Raw genomic sequence first — 24,967 nt, 5'->3', positions numbered from 1 at the left:
TAAGCGCGGGTGCCGCTTCTGGCCGTGTGCACTCTGCCCGTGAGACATCGTCTTCCAGTAGGAATTCTGTCAAGGCACAGCTAGAACGAGTCCCTGTTCGGGGTAGGGAACCGGTGCAAACCCTTTTAGGTGGAAGATGTACATTTTTTGGACTTTGGGCTCGGGGGCGTGGGAAGCAAAAGGAGGCTTGACTTTGGGAACAAAGGGCGTGGTTAGTGTTTACGGTGTGAGTAGTACCTTTAAAACTGTTCTGAGAGATCTTATAATTGAGGGAAACCCGGGGCAGTTCGGGTTGCAGGTGGACTGTATCTGGATAGGTACGTAGCTAGTTGAAAAACAAAAAATTTGTAATTGATAGAGAATTACTTCAGAACTCTTTTAGTAGCAATCCAACTTTGCATTTTTTTCAATATTTAGCCTTTATGTTGTTTTATCAGAATGTCCTACTACCGATCTGTTTCTCAGGGTGATTATACTGCAGTTTCTAGAATTCACAGAAATCTGTATTAAGCAAATGCAGGCAGGGATAATCAAGATGACTGAATCAATCAGAAGTATAACTTTTGCCAGCAATAATGTAAAAATGTGTTTTAATGGATGGATATTTAGCATTCCTTACGGTGGCTCTAGAATACTGGAACAAAGAGGTGGACTCAGCCTACAGTGGAAACATATGGTGTATTTCATTATGCTTCTTATTCTCTGATTTGTGTCTGATGATATTTGCACATTAAAAAAAAAGTAAAAGAAAAGCGGTGCGAGGATCTTTTCTCTTTATAGAGTGTGCGAAATGATTACCCTTAGTATGTGCTATGATAGGTTGGGACTTAAAAACACATGCATAATAGTGTTACGATAATAGTATCATAAAATAATAGTTTATTCTCTGAATTAACCATGTGCGATTTCTTTGAATGTAACTGCCTAGGGATGAAAATACGTTCTAATACTAGGTAAAGCAGAAAGTCTCGCCTACCCTTTTGTAACCAAGACAGAATTACAGCTGTTCTTTTTGGAAAGTATGTAAAAAACTGTTTGCCTCGTTCATTTTCTTTTCCTTTTTGTTACAGAGATTCCCCAGGTTACATAGATTTTAATCATAGTAGCATATTGCAGCACATTTTGCTCTGAAATGCTTTCATTTTGACAATTGTATATTTGAGTCTGTCTGACTACTTCTTTAACCTGGGTTTTTTTTTTTTTTTTTTCTTTTTTCAACTAGGGCCAATAAAATGTAGTAATTGCCTCCTGTTTTCTTGTTTCCTACTTTCCTGATTTACTAATGATTTTTGGTAATGCACATAAAATTACTTTTGAAAAAGGAATGACTAGAAGAAATTGTCCTCATAGCTTAAAGTTTGGTCTTACTGAATGCCACTACTGATAAGCCTAACTGACTGATAAATGCATATAATCCTTTCTTTAGCACCCTCTCCCACACACACTCACCAGAGAAACATATAGATGGACAGATCCTAGGAAAAAAAGCTGCTTTTTTGTTGCCCACCAAGCAGATCAGGTAAGTATTGGAATCTACAAATATCTGAGAAGAATGGAATAGCAACAATAGCCACTAAACTTAGCAGCCCTGGTAATTTTATGTGTTCTTCATCACTGAAGAGTCTATTAATCCAGATAGATGTTACGACCCTGAAAGAATGGTTTGAAGGAAAAATGGGCTCTAGAATGTAGTGAAGCTTAAAAAAGATTGTTTTCCTTTGTTATTTGTGATTAAGTAGATTGTCCTGAAATCAGAGCCTTAAATTCTTTTTTTTTTTTTGATGTTTATGACAATTTATTAATAAATTGAGTACTTTTAAATGGGCTATTTTGTTTTTTTTTTTTGTTTGTTTGTTTTTGTTTTTTGGTTTTTTTTTAAATAATAAATTTTATTTTTATATTCCCCCATACAATTGCAAACGCCCCATTCTGATCCCAATCCTTCCCCTCCCGCCCCCCACCCCCAAAAAAGTGTCTCTGGTTCATAGTTTTTTGTTGATTTTGATTTTCACTTTCTTATATTCATTTTCTTGGTCCCTTATTTAAATTTTCTAGATTCCTGCTATGAGTGAGACCATCCGGTATTTTTCTTTTTCATTTTGCAGAGCCTTAAATTCTCTCTCAGGCTCTGCTACTGATTCATTTTGTGAAATTGAACACTTGCTGTCACTGGGAAATTTCCCCCATGTAATAGAATGACTAATACTAATACTGGCAATGAAATTCTTTAAGTATCTTTATTAAAAGGTCTTTTTGAAAGACATTTGGGAGTCAGTAAATAGTACAGGAAACAAATAGTCAAAACTGTTGAAATTCATATGCGCTTTGAATCCCAACTATTGATATGATTTTTGCACTGAGGTGTCATAAAGGATAGAATCTCTAAGAATTGTAGTATTAAATTACTGGATTTTTTTATTCCAATATAAGATTTGGACTTTTTTATTATGTCAGTGAAAGAGATTTGAGTTCCTGTAATTTGGAAATAAGACCACTTTTATAAAGAAAAAAATCATTAGTAATGTAAGATACTAAATTTGTTGTCTTGAGTCCTGGGCATATTTTATTTTATTTATTTATTTTTTTGAGATTTATTTATGCACACAAGAACTATGGTAGAGGCCAGATGTGCAGGGGGTGAGAGGATTCACCAAAGACAGAGTGGGGAACAGAATAGGCAGACTGAAATATACTGCTGAGGGGAGCTGTAGGCAAGACAGGAGAGGTCTGCTGTGCCATGTGGGTAGCTCCCTGGCAGGCTTGGGATTGAAGTTGTGCTGCAGAGGCTGCTGATAGCTTTGCAGTGCTGTGCTTAACCCCTTGTGCTACCAGGGAGGACCTTTTGGCACTTTTTTTTTAAGATTTTTTAAATTTATTTTATGCATAAATTTAAATTATGCATACAAGAGCTGTGGTGCAGACCAGAGATGGGGGGGAGGTGAGAGGATCCACCAGAGGCAGAGTGGGGAACAGAACAGGCAGACTGACTGAAATACACTGCTGAGGGGAGCAGCGGGCGAGACAGGAGAGGTTGGCCTCACCGTGTGGGTTTCTCCCTGGCTGGCGGGGGATCAAGCTCATGCTGCAGAGGCTATGGATTGCTTCATAGTGTGGTGCTTAACCCCTTGCGCCAACAGGCAGGCCCCCCACCTTGGCACATTTTAAATGGGTGTTTCCATTAAGTAACATCACCCTCCCGTAATACGATTACTTCTTGATTGTTATTTGTGGTGAGCAGGCTCATTATGGACAGTTTATAATCTTACGTAATGGCCTATCTAGATTCACAAATATTACTCATTTTGCTCTTGATATTTTCTATTTGTATTTGAGTATCAGTGAGTATGTGGTATCAGAAAGAAAAACCAATGGACTATAGAATATCTTTCTTGAAAATGCTCTAGAGATGAATGCTCTTTAGCCAAAAGATTTGGTTAATTTCAAATTACAATATATTTTGAACTTTTTTATTTTAAATTCTGATTCTGAACCAATTGAGTAGCATGATTTCTCATTTCAGCAGGACATCTTTTTCTAACATTCATTGATGTGTGTAGTGCAAAACAGCAAGACTAACAGGTTCAAGATCAAATGGTTTGGATGTTATCATGTGGTGGGAGGAGACTTACACAAGGATATATAGATTTGAAGGAAACTGTTTGAGAAATATACCCGTAGCAAAAGAGAAAACAGATTTTTTTTTATTAAATGCCTATTAGTGATTACATGGCCTCTGCTCCCGCCACTCCAGTCATTAATTTCAAGAGACTTATATACATAGTGAAAAACAGTGCTGAATTTGTAAAAGTCTAAAATGCTTCCTTCCACAAGTTGTAACAGAAGTTCTTGAACTACACACTGAAGATAAGTAAGTGCCCCTCACCCCACCCCTGACATTTTAAAGCAAATTCCTAAGGTTAAAACCTCTTTGGGGAATCAGGATTAAATATTATACAAAGGTAAAGATTTTTTTTCCTTATTTTCAAATTTACTTCTTATGTTTTCAGAATTTAGTCCCTACTTTTGGTATGTGTTTTTTATGTAACTAGATAATTAGCCTCTGGAGATAGTATATTTCTTTTCTATTTCCTCCTCATTCTGAGCACATTATGCACCTTATGCACAACATTAAAAAAAGGTGCCCTATAACTACTTAAGTATAACTACTAGTCAATGCTTCTTTAGCATACACATTGACACATCGACACATCTTACACTGAAAAACAAGAATCAAGGGACCTCACGGAATAATTAGTGTACTTTAGTTTTTCTGAGAATGTACTGGTTAGCCTTTACAAAAGTGGCAATCTAGTCGAATTTGATTGAGATGGTGTGTGGCACAAAAAATTAACTATATCTTTGCATTTCTAAATTCATCCTAGAATTAAGAAATATAAGAGGGAAAGGGCTCTCCCACCATTTGCATCAAGAGTCTGTATTTTATTGCTAGGCAAGCCTGTGGCTTAACCACCATTTTATCCCCAAGCTTTCATAAACATAATTTCATTCTATAAATAATCATTCTGTTGCGGAGGGGCCGAGGGGGAGGAAGGGACTGGTTATATTTACACACACATATAATTAGGCATTTTTTGTATTTCACCTTCCAGAAATAGATTAATCTCGTTAATGCTTCAATTAAAAATGTGATTTTTTTTGGCCTCCCCTGATGGTGCAGGCAGTTGAACCTGCACTGTGAAGCTGCCCGCAGCCTCTGCAGTGCCGGTTCCATCCCGGCCAGCCTGCGAGGGTCCCGCCGCAAGGCGTGGCAGACATCTGTCGCACCCGCTGCTCCCCTCAGCAGTGTATTTCGTCAGTCTGCCTGTTCTGTTCCCCGCTCTGTCTCTGGTGAGTCCTCTCATCCTCCCGCGAATCTGGCCTGTACCACGGTCCTTGTATAAATAAATAATTTTTTTTAAATGTGATTTTTTTTCTTTTATTATTATAAGACCTAGAGAATTCAACTTAATTGTAATAGTTCTTTAGTAGTACATTTAATAATAGTGGATATTTAATGCCTTTTATTTGATTTTTCACATACTTTTACTAGCATGCTGGTAGATACAAACTTGCTTTGAACTTACGATTAATTAACTTTCCTTTTGTCCCTTTGGCATTATTTTTAATGCTTAGCTCTGTTTTGTATAAAGTTAGCTGAATTCATAACTATGTACCAGATGCTTAATATCTTCATACTGAGTTTCATTCTTGTTTGTATTTCCTTTTAGAACCTCATACATAGTATATACTTGATAACATTTTTTAAAATATTTGACAACTTATGATGAAACAACATCTCACATTTTTTCACAAAAAGTACAACTAGAAAAATAACTTTCTTAGCTGTTTTAACCCCAAATTCAGCGCTCTGCCCACAACCATTGCTAATTTTAGAGCAACTAATTGTTGAATTTCTGACTGAAGAGAGTAAACATTGCTTTTAACTGCAACCTTGCATATGGAAGTATACTTTATATATAAATTTATTGACTGGTATTTGGAATTTATATGGTCTTTCCTCACCTCTATAACTTTGCTGAATTAAGGATGTGGGTTTTTTTTAAAGATTTATTTATTTATACAAGCACTGGGGTACAGGCCAGAGGTGCTGGAGGGTGAGAGAATTCACCAGAGACAGAGGAAGGAGCAGAACAGGCAAAAGGACCAAAGTACACTGCTGAGGGGAGCAGTGGGCATGACAGGAGAGGTCTGCCTTGCCATGTGGGAATCTCCCTGGCAGGCCAGGAATTGAACCTGTGCTGCAGAGGCTGCGGACTGCTTCACAGCGCTGTGCTCAACCTGCTGTGCCACTGGGGAGGCCTTAAAGATGTATTTTTAAGAAACACCCCCCCACACATACTTTCTCATGACTTTTTATTGACACATTAAAAAAAAAAAAAAAACACAAATATACCTTAACTAAAATTTAGCTACTCTTCAATCTTCAATTCTTAGTAACGTGGCTGTATTGGGAGGCTTTATCCAGATTTATTATATCAAAATTATTCAGATTTTTGTCATTGGGAAGGGATGAATTTTGAGTTTTGGCCTTAAGAGTACTCATTGTTGGCTTTCTGAGCAAGTCAGCTGTTGAAGTGTGCATAGGATGGTATTTCCAGCTCCAACCACTGCTTTGAGGCCCCCTTTTGTTTCAACTTAGATGATCAGACTTCTCAGCTCCTCACAGCTATTAATTCAGTGTGGAAAGCAAAGCAAATGAAATTTATTCTGATTTAATAACCTCATTTTCCTAAGTAGTATTTTTCCCAGACATATATCTGTAGTGGCAGGATAGGCACAGTGCATGTTTTCTATGATTGGAGCAGACTGGGGTAAAGGAGAGTCTTGGAGCCCTCTGTGGGTTTCTCAGGCTTTTATTGAGCTTTACATGTAGTGTAGCAAATAGGTACACAGTGGGGGGGGGTGGAGGGGACAGGAGGCCAATAAGCCTCCAAGCCCTGGGGAAGTCTTCACTCTGGGCTTCTTTGGCCTTCTTTCTCCCCTTCTCTGTCCTGCCTCTCTCCTGCTTTTGCTTCTCTTGGCCACTATCTCTCAGTACTCCTCCCATGACACACAGAAGTAAACAAGACAGCTTATAACAATATAACAACTGCAGGTGCCCCATCAGGCAGGGCAATTCTAATGATGGGAGGGCAGAAAAGGCTGGAAACCATTTACCCTACAATATCAGTCCAGAGCTCCCAGTACCAGTAACTGAAGTTTCATAAAGTGATGGTTTCTAGAACACAATCTAGCAATTCTCTGAAGCAAATCAACTTGCAGTTATTTCAAACCTGACATCTTGATTTCTTTTGAGTGGACCCAGAAGAGCTCACTGGAATACTTTTGATATTTGGCCCACATTTAATTGTTTATCTCCTTTTCTTGATATTCTAAATTTTGTCTTGAAAAACAAAGTAATTTTATTTGAAGTCTTTAAACCCTATGTAACTTAAAGAGTTAAATATTTTTTCCACCTCATAGCAGTTTGCTACAGATAGCTGTTATGATGTATAATTTTTGTCATTTGCTGAATTAAGTGAGTTATTAGAGCATTTAATTGTATATTTCACAAAACAAATCATTAAAGTATTATTTTTACATAACAGTATCATTCCAGTTAAGAAACCTCTGAAGTATTCTAAATTGCTTATAAATATACAGCCACTTTTTCTCCATGAAGACTGGTTGAATTGTATCAAGGCTTTATTTCAAAGTATCTGATAATGTCTTTTAAAAAAATTTCAGTAAGTTAAAATTATAGAAACTTATTAACTATTCCTGTTTACAATATGATGGCAGATTACCTAATATTTAGTACTGTGAGATTAAATACTTTGACAGAAAAAAACATCTTATCCAAGGTTATTTTTATTAGTCAAGATTATTCTACAGGCACATTTTGATTTGCATTATGTGACCCAAAAGTAATTGACAATTTGAAAAATATTTAAAATATGTATCAATTAGAAATGCTGTCACCTGCAAGTTTTATGCATAAAGACATAAAATAATAGGAATTATTTTTTTCTGAAACAAGAAGTCTACAAGAAAGTAGTTATTTACTTTTTTGTCCAGAGGGTTTTGTCCTCATGATTTCTTTGGTGCTTACTGCAAAATGGATGTTTCTGCTGATGCAGATATCACATTTGGCTGTGCATGCTGAGTCTTTCTCTTTTAATCAAGACATACATGTTTTATGAACAACCTTTAGCCAATGTCCATTGTGGATTTACTAGCCCATGATATATTCACTTATTCTTAAGGGATGTTGAGATATAAAGGACTTCTGGCCTCCTATAGATGAACTAGGAGAACTAAGGTTTGAGGGTGATTTGCAGATAATATTTCAAGTTTCAGCCATAGTCTGGTAATTAAAACATATGCAAAGAAAAAGTAATTGAATGTTAGTATTCTTTTTGAGATAAATTTTGAGAAATTATGATTTACCTGTCTGAAAAAAAGCAAAATAAGCCATTCATTTGTAGAGAGGAAATTCAATATAAAATTTTTAATCCTGAAAAATGGTGTTATTACTCATTTCTAAAATGTGAAGAAATATTACCGATATGTATACAGTGATTATTATCTAAATTATGACTCATTCTTTCAATGACACATCATGGACTTATGGGTTGTGATAAATTATGATTCTTTGTGATAGGGAAGTCTGAGAAGAAAATTGAAACAGAAACATACATACATTTTTTCAATATAAATATATAGAATTTATATCCATATTTTTTCCTGCATTAGAACTCATAATCAAAAAGTTGACCATTGAACCTTGGGTATGTTGCTGTGGTTTGCATTTGTATCAGCATGTTTATTATTCCTTATTTGCATTTCTATCATATGACCATAGGTGAGTGGCTTTATTGGACAAATTTTTCCAGATACAGTCACATATAAATTTCCAAACTATTATAATCCGTAGCATTTGATTGAGAGCTCTGTAGCACATTGCTATAGAGAAGTACACAAAGGAATGTCTGACTTAGGAGCATGGTATTATAGCAATTACTAATGTAGAAATGGACATGTAGTAATCAGGGAAGGATTTGAGGAGAAAGTCAGTCAGCATGATGTATTGGTTTATAGGGAATAGGAAGCTATGGCATGCAGAAACACTACATTTTTTGGTAAATGTTTTTTTTTTATTTTTTTTTAAGATTTATTTATGCATACAAGAACTGGGGTACAGGCCAGAGGTGTGTGTGGGGGGGGGGAGGATGAGAGGATTCATCAGAGGCAGAGTGGGGAACAGAACAGGCAGACTGACTGAAATACACTGCTGAGGGTAGCAGCGGGCAAGTCAGGAGAGGTCTTCTGCACCATAAGGGTAGCTCCCTGGCCAGGGATCACACTCATGTTGCAGTGGCTGCAGATAGCTTCATAGGTTGCATCTTAACCCCTTGTGCCAGCAAGGAGGCCCTTTTTTGGTAAATGTTAATTAGAATACAGCTTTGCCTATTCATTTAGATATTAAGACTGGTTTCTTCCTACAATAACAGAGTTAAGTCATTGCTGCAGAGATCGTATGGCCACAAGCCTAAAATAATGTCCTACCTGACCATTTATTTAAAAAAATGTGTCAACCACTAATTAAGAGTGTGGGATCTGTAGTATGACAAATTTGGTTCAAGTTTGGCTCTATAATATTGCTTGAATCTAAGATAGTTTATGTTGATATAATGAGGTTTCGCATAAAGTACACTGCAAATACCTAATGTGGATGCTTATTGAATATTATTTTATTAAATGATAAATTTTGTTTTATTATCATCTATTTTAAGTGATCTCTATTCAAGTCAGGGTTTAAAGTTCTAAGTTGAAGTGTTCCCTACTCCTAAAATCAATGTTTAGAAAACTGGGAAGTACATCATCTAATTGTAAGACATTTTCAAGAGTTGCATAAAATGTTGTATAGGATAATGAGACTGATATAAGAGCCAAACTACCAAAGTGCATGGAAAATTAAAGCCCAGAGTGAGTATCATATTGAATATTTAGGAAGCCATGCCATTTTTTTAAAAAAAGTTTAATATATTTCATTAGAACTTAAAATGATATTTAGTGTAAATATAGTAAAGAGGGGAGAACACTACCAATCTTACAGAAATAAAATTGTTAGGAACACTGACTATGGCAGCAAATTGGATAACTCTGATGAAATGGACAAATTGGTACAAAAGTTAATGTCCAAGAGAAGAAGAAATAGAAAATCTGAACATGACCCCAAAATCCTCAAAATACCAGCAAACAAAAACTGGTTAAGATTAAAAAAGGATTAAAAATGACATGCCATGATAAAATAGAATTCCAGGAATTCAGAAATGATAAAACAGGAGACTCAATCAGTATGCCAATAGAATAAAAACACATGATCACCGCAATAGACACACAAAAACATTTAACAAAATCTAACACATCTTCATGACGAAATCATTCAACAAACTAGGACTAGAAAGAAGTTTTCTCTGTTTGAAAAAGGATATTTGCATAAGGCCTACAGCTGGCATCAATCCTAAAGAAGTACTATTTTCCCTTAAGATCAGGAGTTGAAAAGGATGTCTGTGTTTACCTTCATTCAACATTGTATAAGAGTAGATAGGCAAAAGAGACAAATCAAAAGCAGAAAAACAGGAAGTAAATCTATAGTAACAGATGAAACAATGTATACAAAAAACCCTAAGGAAGACACAAAACTATTAGAACTTGTAATCAGTCAGCAAGATTGTAGACTATAGCCCCAATATAAAGATATCAATTACATTTCAAAACACTAGCAGTGTATATTAAAACTGAAATTAATAAAAATATATTCACAATAATATAAAAAATAAATAGGTAATTTTGGAAGCAAAATTCTAATTTTATACAACATAATACCACGAGGAGAGAAGAAACTGTAAGGACTCCTTATTTTCTATTTGCTTAACAAGTTGGACTCCACTGTGTTGAAGACATGATATTATGTGATTGTCCAGTCATTTTTTTAGAAATGAGAATAAAATCTATTATGATCATTCTCATTGAAAGGATTTATTAGGAAAGTTATATTTTGTGAAATGTTTTTTGAATCAGGGTAACTAGAAACTTAACTGGTTTGCTTAGTTTGTCCATTACATTGTTTTGTTGGTAGCTATAATACATGTGACCCATGGAGAATGGCGTTGACTAACCTGATAAATCCCACATACCTTTTATTTCCTCAATGAATTGTGGAAGCTTCTTTTTGTGTTGAAGGTTCTATGTTAAATCAATGTTATGTTCTTATGCTGTTTGCTGAGAAAGAAGTTCCATTTTGAAACTGTATTGTATCCTTCGAAATGAAAGGCAGTGCTGGGCCTCCCCGGTGGCACAGCGGTTGAGCGCTGGGTTGCAAAGCTGCCTGCAGCCTCTGCAGCGCCAGTTTGATCCCCGGCTGCTCCCCGGCCACCGGAGGAGGGTCCCACATGGCGCGCAGACCTCTCCTGCCGCCCACTGCTCCCCTCAGCAGTGTACTTCGGTCCTTCTGCCTGCTCTGCTCCCTGCTCTGGCACTGGTGAATTCTCTCACCCTTCTGCGCTTCTGACTGTACCCAGTGTTTGTATAAATAAATAAAAAAATAAATCTTTAGGGGGAAAAAAAAAGGCAGTGCTTAAGTGTAGGAATAAATTTAACAAAAGAAATGCAAAGCTTGTATACCAAAATACCAAACATTACTGAAGACATTAAGAAAGACCTAAATAGGGCCTCCCCAGTGGCGTGGCTGGTTGAACAATGCCCTGTGAAGCTGTCTGCAGCCTCTGCAGCATGGGTTCGATTCCCGGCTGACCAGGGAGAAACCCACATGGCATGGCAGACCTCTCCTGCCTTGCCTGCTGCTCCCCTCAGCAGTGTCTTCAGTTTGTCTGCCTGTTCTGCACCCCGCTCTGTTTCTGGTGAATCCTCTCACCCTCCAGTGCCTCTGACCTGTACCCTGGTTCTTGTATAAATAAATAAATCTTAAAAAAAAAAGACCTAAATAACTTGAAACCTATCTCATTTTCATGGATTGGAACACTCAATTTTGTTAAAATGACAATTATCCTCAAATGAATATACAGGTTCAGTGCATCTTAAAACTTAGGTGTCAATGTAAAGCCTCTAGGCATAAAGGTATCAGTGGAATAGAATTGAGTCCAGAAACAACTCTTTACACTTATGGTCAACTGATTTTTCATTAAGTAAAGGTTAGTCTTTAGCAAATAATACTGAGAAAACTGGGTAGCCACATGCAAAGAATTATTAAATTGGACCCTGTCTCAAACCATATGCAAAAATAAAACTCAATGAATTAGACACTTTATCATAAGAATTCAACCTATAAAATTCTTAGAAGAAAACACAGCAGTGAATTGTCTCCTTGCATTTGTCAGTCGTTTATTAGATTTTACACCAAAGCATAAATGACAAAAGAATAAATAAAATTGGACTTCATCAAATTTGAAACTTTTTGTGCTGCAAAGGACTAAGCCAGCCACAAATGGGCAATAATATTTGATAATCAAATATTTGAGAAGAGACTAATCCGAAGTACTTACAGAAATCTTATAACTCAAAAGTTAAAAGACAATCCGATTAAAAATAAGCAAGAGCGCCAAATAAACTTTCCTTTATCCAAGCAAGCTATGAAAATAACCAAGAATCATGTGAAAATATACACAATATCTTTAGTCACCAGAGAAATGCAAATCAGTGCCACATAAGATACTGCTTCACACCTACTGGATGACTAAAATAAAATTTAAAAAAAAAGGATGTGGAGAAAATTGAACCCTCATAATTTTTTGCAATATAGTAAAATGATTGATACAGTTACATTGAAAAACAGTTTGATTATATCAAAACATTAACTGTGTAGTTACCATATGATCCAGCAATTCCAATTTGTTGGTATGGATAATAGAATTAAAAAAAATATTTTGAAGCGCAAGGATCATTGCAAACCAATGATAAATGAAAAAAAAAATCTTCACACAAAATCTTGTACACTAATGTTTATAGCAACGTTTTCATACTAGCCAACGAGTGGAAATCCCAGTATCCCTCAATGGATGAACAGATTAACAAATGTATAGACATTCAATAGAATATTGTTTAATTATAAAAAGAAATGAAGTACTGATACTGCAAGATGGATGACCTTTATAAACATTATACCAAGCCAACCTATCAGAATAGTCCACATTTTATATAAAATATACAGAGCAGTTAAATCCGTAGTGATGAAGTAGATTAGTGATGAGAGAATAGGGGAACGGGAAGTAACTATTAATGGGTATGAAGTTTCTTTCTGAGGTGATCAAGTGTCCTAAAATGAGTGGTGGTGATTGTTCAACTTTATGAACATGTTATAAATCACAAAATTTAATATTTTAAAAGTTTTATGTAAAAAGTGTATGTGTAAAAGTGTAAGTGAATGTAATATGAAATGATTAAAAAAAAACAAAAGGAAGACTGGAATATAAGAAATCAAAAACTAGCAGGTAAATGTAAAATAATAGAAAATAGTCTCATTTTTTTTTATCATTTGGCCTCAACACCAGGCAAAATTAATGAAGCAAGATCAAGATCTAGGGACACTTTGCTAAAGTTTATTTTTTCTTAATTTTAAAATGAAAAGGAAGAAAACCCTAAATAACTCCAAGCAGATAAAAATAAACTGAGTTGAAATACCACTGTCATCAGACTTCTCTTCTGTAACACTTAATAATAGATCGTAATGGAACAATGTGTAACAATGTGTACAGAACTGCATTGCAGTAAGGTTATGATTTAAAACTTTTCCAGCAGAGCTATGATTAGATGTGCATAAAAACAAGTTTCAGCTTCTCAGTTGTATAAGGGCACACAAGCATGTGCACACGCACACCCACACACACACACACACACACAACAACCACAAATAAGAAATGCATAATTTGCTGGATACATAATCAGAATCAAGAATTCAAAATTGGGGAGAGAAATTAATGAAATAAGTTACATTTAAATAGTGGCTATTGCTTTGTTTTAACATTTGAATATTAAAAATGTTATAAAGATGCCTTATATTAGAAAAAATAATTTTTCTTATTAAACACCACCACAGATCATTTCGATCACACAGATGAGGTTAATAATAAATTGATTGTGGTGGAAGACTATTGGTGCTTTGTAAGTGGGCGTGGCAACATATATCTGAAGATGTGTACCTCTGATTCATATTCCTCTGAATCATACAGTGTTGTAAACCACTGTTACTTCAATAAAAAAAAAAAGGGGTGGGATGGGGAAATAACTAATACCATCAGCAGCAAAAAACAACAGAAAACATTCAGTGCCATATTTTACAAACTGGAGTCAGTAGATGTTTTATTCTTGACATTTGTAGAAAATACAGTACTAAAGAACACAGAAAAGAATTGTGATCAAAACAGAAAAAAAGGGTCCTGCCAGGTGGTGCAAGGGGTTAAAGCACCGTACTATGAAGCAATCCACAGCCTCTGCAGCATGAGTTCAATCCCTGGCCCTCCAGGAAGCAACCCACATGGTGAGGCAGACATCTCTTGTCTTGTCCGCTTCTCCCCTCAGCCAGTCTGCCTGTTCTGTTCCCCGCTCTGTCTCTGGTGAATCCTCTCACCCCCCGCATTTCTGACCTGCACCTCAGCTCTTGTATGCATAAATAAATAAAAATTAAAAAAAAAGAAAGCAGGAAAAAAAGAAGCATCACAAAATGCTGAACAAGTATAATACAACTGTTAGTAGATTTAACCCCTTATTGTGGTAGAAATTACCATGTTAGATGGTAAAACATCATGCTATTTAGTTTTTTAAAAATGTAAAATTAAGCAAATTAAATCAATTTTAAGTAAAATAATGACAGCAATAATAGACAAGAAAATTTAATATATAGGGTGGCCATATTTGTGAAACAAGGCAGAGTTCAAGGCAAAAAATATTACTTTGGTCAAAATGGATAATTTATATTTACAAAAATGTAATGCACAGTGACCTTTTAATAACCTACTTAGGACAGCCTTTTTCCTGTACTAACTATAGTACAGGGGTTATAAAACACCTCGGAAGTCAAGCCACAGGCCAATGCACATGTGTATGTGTTTTCTGTATTAAAATGCTAGATCTCCACAGTCATCACCATTCTCTTTTGTCTTATATTGGGCTAGTTGGGGAACATTTAACTTGCCCCCCTGATCTCCAGAGGCATTTCAGTTTGTGACCAAAATGAAGTAAGGGAGATGGCTAAGGAAGAATGAGTGATGAAAGTTGTGAGTAGGTCCTCCCTGGTCGCCTAGGGGTTAAGTCTCAGCACTGCCACCTCCACAGCCCACCTCAAAGGCCTGATTTTGACCCTTGGCCAGGGAGCAAACCCACATCTCCTGTTTCTCCTGCTGCTCCCCTCAGCAGTAAATCCCCCTGTTCTGCTCCCCACTCTGTCTCTGGTGAATCTTCTCAGCCCCTCCCCTCCACCCCACCCCCCACTCCACCAGTTGTTCTATGCAAAAGATAAATATTTTAAAAAATAAGAAAGTTATGAGTCTAAGTAATAAGAGAAGAATATAGTATTGCATTTAGAATGGTTAAGATGGAACTTTTTTTTTAAAGATTTATTTTTCATTTATACAAGAATCAGGGTATAGGCCAGATGCGTGGGAGAGTGAGGGGATTCACCAGAGACAGAGTGGGGAACAGAGCAGGCAGACTGACGAAATACACTGCTGAGGGGAGCAGTGGGCGAGACAGGAGAGGTCTGCTCACCATGTAGGTTGCTCCGAGGCCAGTGGGGATCAAATTGGCACTTCAGAGGCTGCAGACAGCTCCACAGCGCTGTGCTCAACAGCCTGCGCCACCAGAGAGGCCCAAGATGGAACATTTTTTATGTTTCTTTTTTACCATACTAAAAATAATGTTTAGACATCTTATAAAAATGGTAACAATTATAAATCAGATAAGGCATTTAAATGTTTGTCTGAAAGGGATTGTGTTCATCTGTAGTCAGTTTGCTTCATATTATAGAGTAATGGCTTATTGAGACATTGATACATCAGTATGTAAAAATTCCCCCCCCCCATACTTTTAGATAAAAGGAGTCAATTTTAATTGAAATACTATGTTGTTTCTATTAAATATTGAATATTATAGGTGTTGCTCTAACTTACTCTCCTTTCACCTTCCTTTTATATTACTCATTACTAATTGGAAAATTTTAGGTTTTGGTTTGACACTTGCCTCATCACTGCCACAAAATGTGGTATATAAAATGCCTTACCCTTACAAAAACAATGTTCAGCTGGCTAACTAACATGAATAATCTATAACTGAAAATCATTAGCCATATATAACAGACTAGAATAATTGCTGCCTTTGTAGAATTAAATGATTGTTTAATGGTAAGACTGACAAAATCATAAACCCAGTTTCACTTTATAATAGTGTACCAACTTATATTTAAAGTTACCTTTTCTTTTTTTCTCCCACTTACAATAGCTTATTCATCCAAACCTTAAACAGGAAGATTTCATTTATCGAATGGCACCAGAATTCCCACCAAAAAACACTGTAGAACCCAGGGAGTAAGCTTCCTAGTCCAGTCAAATTTCTTGCTGTAACATTCACTTTATTCTTTGGTTGTTCTTTAAGCCCTTTTTCACAGCCTGTTATAATAAACTGTTTAATTTACTAATTTTTAATTTATATGTTTAACCAAATTAACAATGATTCAGTGATCTAATTCCTTTTTATATAAACAAGAGGGAAAACTATGGAACTAAAATATGTAGTTGTCTGAAGGTTATTTGAACACCTGTATAATATCCAGTGACCTGTTCTGGGAGAATGGGAGGAGCTCAGTGGCATAGTAATTGAACTAGTTTTTAGTGAGTTCAGAATCAAGATATTCAGACTTGACAGAAGATAGTTACTTTTCTAGTTTTCTTAAAAAAAGAAAAAAACTAAGTGGATTGTAAATTTTCTTAAAGTTTCATACAAATGGTGAAAGATATTTTGGTGTTTAAGCAACCAACCTGGGCACAAAGCACCTCTCCTGACTTGCCCACTGCTCCCCTCAAAAGTGTATTTCAGTTAGTTTGCCTGCTCTGCTCCCCACTCTGTGAATCCTCTCACGCCCCACACCTCTGGCCTGCAATCCAGCTCTTGTATGCATAAATAAATAAATCTTAAAAAATAATGCTCTGAGACAATACCCAGGTCATAGATACAAGACTGTGAGGCGTAGAAATGTATTTACATAACCTCAGATAACCCCACTTAGTACGAAGTTTGTATTTGTTTTCTACCCTTTATGTTCATTATTTCAGAAATGAACAAAATCCTCTGTGTATATCTAAAAAATTATCTATAGTTAACAGTGTTTGTGATTGTACTTTGTATTTTGCAACCTTGAAGTTCCTTGAATTCTTAAAAAATTAGCCTACTTGCAATGACAGATATGACCCCTTTAAAAAATAATGAAATCAGTGTCAAAACTTCTTATTTCAGACAAAACTAGAGTAATTCCAGTGGTAATAAAACAAAATCCTACTTTAAATCAGACAATCTTAAACTGTCAGCTTGGCAGGCTGAATCCTCCCAGCAAACCTCATTCCAATTGAATTGTTTTGCATTGTTCATATTTTAGAAAAAAAGAAATCTTTACATGAGAGATACCCTCTTCAGTTTGCACAGACCCCACTCCTCTCTAATAATTGGCCCAATGAACGTATTTGACATCTGAGTTATCTCAGCTTTAAATCATGAAGGATTGGTAAATTTAAATATGCTATTATTAACATCACTTTTAAAAAGAGTTTATTTATGCCTACAAGAGCTGAGGTGTAGGCCAGAGGTGTGGGGGGTGAGAGGACTCACCAGAGACAGAGTGGGGAGCAGAACATGCAGATCTACTGAAATACACTGCTGAGGGGAGCAGTGGGGAGACAGGAAAGGTCTGCCTTGCCATGTGGATTGGCTCTGGCCAGGAATTGGACTCTTGCTGCAGTGGCTGCCAATAGCTCCTAGTGCTGACACTTAACCCCTTGCACCACCAAGTCTGTTTGGTAGAATGAGGTAGACCCGTGATTATATAAAAACTCAAACTCTATCAGACTAGTTCCTCAAAGCGTAGTGTTGACAAGCTAAAATTAAATTATGGAACATGTCTATTAATTTACTTAAAATGTTTTCTCCCTTTAGAAAGGAGTAGGAAGTCAGAGATTTTCTTTTTTAAGCCAGAACAAAAATTTGAGATGTGTGAAATTGAAAGTGCTTACATTACCGATCATAGATTTAACAGGGAATAATATTGAGATTATTAATAGTCAGAATATGGTAACAGATTGTACTGGCATCTTCAGGTTGTCAGTTTGATTATCAGGTGAAAGCAATTAGTGGTTTGCAGCATTGCCTCACATGCTTTCTTTTAATGCCTTTTGTAATATCTAAGGTAATAGGGAAGCCTTGAATGTTAGTAAAAGTTATTCATAGTGTGTGAATGGGCAACATTTTAAAACTGTATACTGTCCCACAATATAGATGTTCCAAATTGTGGCTATATTAGGTTGAGCATTATGAACTCACCAAAATTTGACTATTTTTGACCTAAAAAAAGACAGTTCACATGGCTCAAACTAATACATCAGCTATTCCAACGTAGATAGTATCGTTCCAAAATGGGAAAGTGTTTTTTCAATAGAAACTAAAAATGTTTCATTTCTAGGTTAGTAATAAACATACATTGTGTCCCTGCTTTCTGCCAGGCCCTGTGCTCATTTCCTCTCTTCATCCTCCTAAGACTTGAAAGGACTGGAATTTTCCAAGCTTTGTCTGACTCCCCAGGAAATCTCATCTATCCTGACAGTTTAAATGTGCTGACAGCCCAAATTTATCTCTATCCCAGATCTGTACTCTATTCTAACCTCTTTTATCTAACTAATTCCTTTAACTACCTTCTTAACTCTGAGCATCTCAGATATATCTATTGAAAATAAAATTCCTAACTCTCTTCTCTCAACCATCTCTATTCTTGGAACAATCTTCTTTGTCTCAGATGGCCCAAAAGAACCCTTCCTATTTCTTGTGTTTCTGTCCAGTCTCTCTTTTGGAGGTAAAGAATATTCAGCCTCTATCCACTCCTTTTCTATCTCTGCTGCAGCTACCTTAATCCAGCTACTATCTTCTTTCACCTAGACTGTTGCAATAACCACCCAATTTGTCCTTAGGCTTCTACTTCTCTGTCGACTATTTTGTAATTATCAGCTTCTTAAATTTTTCTGCTTTTATGAGGAAATGTAACATCCTCTGTGATCTGTCCCATTTGTTCTTAAACTAGCCTCCTCTGGTCCTTTTTCAGTTTTTCACAGTCAAAAAGCTCTTTCCTGCCTTTGGTCCTCATATTTTTTCACTGTCTAGAATTCTGCATTCCATCCTTAACTCTTATTTATCCTTCAACTCAGGTTAAATGACACTTGCTCAGAGAAGACTTCCCTGATCCCCTCCCCCAGGTTCTTTCATATAGTTAATTATATATATTTTTTTTTTCATTTGCACTCAACACAGTTTGCAGTTACCAACTTGTGCTTCACAGGTTGATGTAAGCTCCCTAAGGTAGGACCTTCATCTGCCACATAGCCACTATGTCCAGGACCTGGTATGTTATAGACAAGCTGTCTGCATGAAATGAAAATAGTCTCTCTTGCATGTTGGTGCTTGAAGAAAACCAGACTCTTCAGAAAAGGATGTGATGATGAAAGGCATCTGGAAGTGTGGTATTTAGTATGTGGAACATGGGTTAGTTTCAAATCTCATCTTATTTTGGGTGAGTTAACTTTTCTGAGCCCCTAAGTTAAAAATGTTGAAAACATACACTTTGTCAATTTTGTTCACCACTGTATCCATAGTGCCTAGAAAAGCAGCCTGTAAATAGTAGGTGCTAATGAATAATTATTTAATGAATGAACTTCTGTTTCCTGTTTTGCACATTTCCCTTCTCATGCCACTGAGTAACTTAATAAAAGAAAACAAGTGCCGGGCCTCCCCGGTGGCGCAGTGGTTGAGCGCTGGGCTGTGAAGCTGCCCACAGCCTCTGCAGCGTGGTTAGATCCCTGGCTGCTGGGCGAGGGTCCCACATGGAGCACAGACCTTTCCTGCTGCCCGCTGCTCCCCTCAATAGTGTGCTTCGTCAGTCTGCCTGCTCTGCTCTCCCCTCTGGCTCTGATGAATTCTCTCACCCTCCCGTGCTTCTGACTGTACCCAGTGCATGTATAAACAAAACAAACAAATAAACAAATAAATAAATAAAACATGCCTCTCTTAAAAAAAAAAAAAAAGAAAACGAGTGCCTCAATAAATACTAGAAGCCTAATACCCTTTTCAAAATGAATTTTTGGTTTTTTAACATTAATGATTCTCAAAAACCCTGGGATCCCATGAAGATTATGAATGTTGGGGTCTTGTCTAGTGCTGTGGGGAGGGGGAGTGGAGGATGAGATTGAACGGGGCGTATTAGACGAACCTTTGAGATATTCTTCAAATTACCTAAACTTGCACCTTACATTCACTGCCTTCTATAGAGTAGCTACCTTTAATATATACATATATATGTGTATATATATATATGTATATATATATATATATTTCTCAAGTGTGCAGGGGCAAACATTCAGAAAAGCCTGTCTCAATCTTGCCTACAACCAATGTCACTTGAATAATGGCTGATAAATAAAGGTATATTAGAATATTGTCAATGTTGTTAGACAAAGTATATTTTAAAAAACTGCAATGATTATATATAATGATTTTTTTATGGTCATTGGAAACATCAGGAGATGTGCTTGATAGAATGTTTCCCAGGATATGTTACTTTAAATTTAATTCTAAAGGCAGTTGCTAGCTCATTATTTTTTCAAAGATTTATTTTTATTTATGCATACAAGAACTGGGGTATAGGCCAGAGGTGCTAAGGGTGAGAGGATTCACCAGAGACAGGGTGGGGAGCAAAACAGGTGGATCTACTGAAATATTCTGCTGAGGGGAGCACTGGGCAAGACAGGAAAAGTCTGCTGTACCATGTGGGTCAGCTCCCTGGCCAGGGAGGGAACTCATGCTGCAATGGTGATAGCAGCATGGTGCTGCATTGGTCACAGCTTGGTAGTCCTGAAACTTAACCCCTGAGGCACCAGGGAGGCCCTAGCCCTTAACTTTTTTAAAAGGGAAGGGGCAGAAAATAGATTTTTTCACTCTCCCAAGTCATGAATTAACCTTACTTCAAATTCCTTTTCTAAGGGAAATATTTATACTCCTAATGACTGGTGGAAAGAGACTGAGTTATGCTACATTTACCTTTGTTTTATCTTAGTTTAAGAGTTTGTGAGCACTGCAATCATTCTTATATAAGTTAATTGGGCATGAAATCCAGGCTGGAAAGAGGGATGAGAGTTAGAATCACCACAGGATGTCCACAGATTTCAGAAATTGTGGAAGTGAGAATTCATCAACCAATAGAACTTCACATTCCAGCCAGACCCTGGGCTACAGGGACACAACTTCAGCAACTGGAATAGATAAAAGTGCCTCTTAAAGCCCTCCATTGGTCTGTAATTGTGAAATGTTTGTAAGCAAAGCATTTAGATTGTTTATGCGATTGCAATATTTAAGCATTTCTTAGTGCTCTGCTTCTATGAGGCTTATATTTTTATAAGTTGCAGTTTATAGCATGAAGCTGTGCTTTCTATAGTATATGGAGGCTGTTCAAATTTGAATATTTTAAATGTCAACATGGAATAACATTAAGATTTATGACCTGGCTTTAAGGAAATCAACAATGCAAAATCTGAAGGTATATATCTTTGAGACACACTAGGAATGTCACTAATCAGATTAATATCTTAGAAGTGAAACTCCTTCTGGTAGAGTTAAATTCAAGAAGGGAGGTTTATTGAACACACCCTCAATTTTTGTTTAGTTATCACATATCTCATTTTCAACCTGCTACCCTAGAGTGCCCCCAGATTTGATCAGCAAAGTCCCGTAGTTTTCTACCATTTCAGGACCCCCTCAACCTTCCCTTGCTGGTTTGTGTGCCCACCCTTTGTGTTCAGTGTTAAATTGGTCTTGTTTGAGTCTTCCCTCACCCAGTATATACTGACTTCCTGCATTCCACTAGTACATTTCCGCCATATTACTGACCATCTTTCTTTCTCTCCTGCTTTTCTCAAATATCTTGGATAACTCTTTCTTGAATCCTATGGCTGCGCAAGGAGCCATTCTGTTGTCTGAACTGATAATTCCAAATTATATTCATTCAACAAATCCAGTTCCTTCTTGACTTTTACTTTAGTCTTTCACCCCAGCTAACTGGCTTTTCATTTCTCTTACTGTAAGAATTACGCAATTAACATCACATCTACATTTCATAAGTTTATCTATAGGGGGAAAATGGCACAGTTTATCCATGATATACTTTGATAGTTTGGAACCAATTCCCATTTAAGAAACTAAAAGCAAGCACATAAAGTTGTGATAATAACTCTAATCTGAGTGAATAAAAATAAATTCATATTTTTTTTTAAATCTGCAACACAGTTACCTGATTTGGAGTAGATAAATAGCCACGGTTACTGGTAGATTCAATATTTTAATATCAAACTACGAGTGGAAATCAGTGTTGCTTTTCAAAAAAAAATGTAATGACAGTGTCTTAGGTGCCTTCAGATAAACCCATTCTTATATAGGAAGTTGGGAAAGAGGAAGCATTCGAAGCCTTTGGTTAATACTGGAACTTTGTACAAAGCAGATCACAATTTGAAATTATAGTAAGTATAAAAATGTGAATTTGATATAGCATAAGTAATCTTAAAAATGGCTTGCATGTTTTTTTTTTTTTCATTTTTCTTCTCTGTTATCTCTAAGGTTCTAGTTTTAATGAAATAGTTTAGGTTTAGCTTAACCTAAAGCTTGTATTATTAGCTATTAAAACAAGTATGTGTTACTTATTTTTCTATTTTTTAACTAAATTTTCACATAAATATATCTGGCCATTAATCATAAGATAAACTATCTTTCTTATTTTGAAAGATGTGGATAAGTCTATTCCACTTTAATCACTGTGACAGTCATAGCCATGGAAGCAACTACAGATACATCACCACTACAACTATTTGATTTCCATTCATCAAAAAAAGACAAGAAAACTAAGTCAGTATAATATGCTATAAACTCTCTGACTTTAAAAATAATGTATTCTAAATCTCAGCTGACTTCATTATGTCAAAACGCTAAGCCCTGTGTGAAAAATAAAGTCGATGACTGTAGGTAAATGAGGTTTTTCACCCATAGGGAATATTTCTATGAGATTCAGTAAGTATTTAAAGAGCTACAAGGATTTATTAAAGAGAAAATTACATCCATTACAGATTAGGATATATTTTTTTAAAGATTTATTTATTTATGCATACAAGAGCTGGGGCACAGGCCAGAGATGCGGGCAGTGGGGGTGAGGGGAGGGTTAGTGTGAGAGGATTCACCAGAGGCAGCGTGGGGAACAGAACAGACTGACTGTAATACACTGCTGAGGGGAGCAGTGGGCGAGACAGGAGAGGTCTGCCTTGCCATATGGGTTGCTCCCTGGCCGGTGGCAGGGGGGAGGTCTAACTCCAGCTGCAGAGGCTGAGGATTGCTTCATAGTGTGGTGCTTAACCCCTTGTACCGCCAGGGGGGCCGTTGATTAGGATATTTTGAATGGCACATTGAGCAGCAATTTTTACATAATAAATTATTGAATCACAATATCAAACGATGTTAGTGCTATAAAGAATTTTAAAGATGAAAGGCCAACCCTATATTTTACTGGTGAAGCGCATATGTTTTTCTAAGACTACTTGGGGAACATTACAACTTTTCAAAGGCCCTCAGTTCCACTGAACTGCAAAGTCAGTGGAGACTGTTTAATTGTTGCTTACATCCATGATGTTTGCATATGAATGTTTAAGATGTATTAAACAGTTAAAATCTGAGTCTGTATGTGAATTAAGTGATTTTAGAACAAACATGATAATTATCTGTTGTCCAGGGATTTGTATTACACAGATCATGCTCAAGGTTAATTTTATCTGTTTTCAAAGCATATTAAAGTAACCTGGACTGATGATCTCTCTCTCTCTCTCTCTCTCTCTCTCTGTCACACACACACACTATACACATTGTGTTTATAGATCAGTAGTTAGATACATTGTAATTATATTTCTTGCTGGCCTCTGTGTGTTCAGATGAACCAGATATATAAATGTCCCTTAACACTCTTCTTGCAAATTTCCAGATAAACAGATCTCCCACCAGAGTATAAATGACATGGTATTCATTATCCAGGGCATTTTTATCCCTACAGATCTTTTGTCTTCCTCCTTGGAGTTCTAGTGTCTAATTCAGTGCCCTGTGTCTTTGATACTCCAGACAATTTTTTTCTTCTCTAGCTATGCATTTAAATTTTTTCTCCTCTGCCACATGTCCAAACAGGCATTTCTTGGTTTTCTTAGCCTGGTATTATTCTATTGAGTTGACCCGTCTAAGATTGCTATGGCAAATCTGGAAGCACTTCAGAAATAATGATTACACTGGTTTATATAATACACATGATTAAAATCTATACCTGTGAGATAAAATGAGACCTATGAGTCCATACTCATACAAATAAATAACTTGAATACATAAATAAATGAGAAAAGAGAGAGCTCTTTCTTAAAGTAGAATTCCAATTGATAAATGTAAAAAGAATGAAGTAAAATATCACCATTTGGCAAATACCACATTAAATTGTTGCAAATAAGAATGATCAGCTGATGTTAAAATTAGCAGCTAAGCATATGCCAAGAAATAGGATATTTGCATAGTCTTAATATTTCCACCCACAAAATGCTTTTTAAACATTGAAGGAGTCCAGGGAAACTTGACAACTAATTGCAATGTGCAATCCTGGATAGACTCCAGAACCAGAAAAAGGATATTGGTGAAATGATTGCAAAAAAAAAAATTGAATAAAAAATATAGGTCAGTAGTTAGGATTATACCAGTGTTAATTTCCTGATTTTGATAATCATCTATCTGTTATAAGACATGAGCATTTGAGGAAATCATTTGAAAGGCATATAGGAATTCTATGCTTTTTCAACTTCTTTGTAAATCAAGAATTATTTCAAAACTAAAACTTAAAAGGCTATAATAGTTTTTACTTGGATGCGTCTATGTAAAAGAAACCTAAGAGATAGGGAAGGTTGTTTTTATATATTACATTTGTTTATATATATTTTTATGACCATTCATTTTTGTAGTGTTTGATGTCTCCTCTCAGGTGTAATCTCCATAAAATTCCCACCACCAAGTCACCTGTGCACCATCACTATAGTTCCCTTGCTCTTCCCTCCCCTGTTCTGATCCCTCTCCCTCCCCCTCC

The 24,967-nt window shown here is 36.2% G+C and overlaps 1 protein-coding gene across 2 annotated transcripts in view; it reads left to right on the top strand.

Moving 5' to 3' along the window:
* The window catches only part of SERPINI1 (serpin family I member 1), a 96,197-nt gene that overhangs the window by 90 nt on the left and 71,140 nt on the right, over positions 1 to 24,967 (top strand). The gene's annotated exons all lie outside the window — the stretch shown is intronic.

This window comes from Talpa occidentalis, unplaced genomic scaffold (genome assembly GCF_014898055.3).
Source record: "Talpa occidentalis isolate TD23 unplaced genomic scaffold, MPIMG_talOcc4v2.1 talOcc4.4, whole genome shotgun sequence".
Taxonomy (NCBI): Eukaryota; Metazoa; Chordata; class Mammalia; order Eulipotyphla; family Talpidae; genus Talpa; species Talpa occidentalis.
This window is presented reverse-complemented; position numbering and strand designations above follow the sequence as displayed.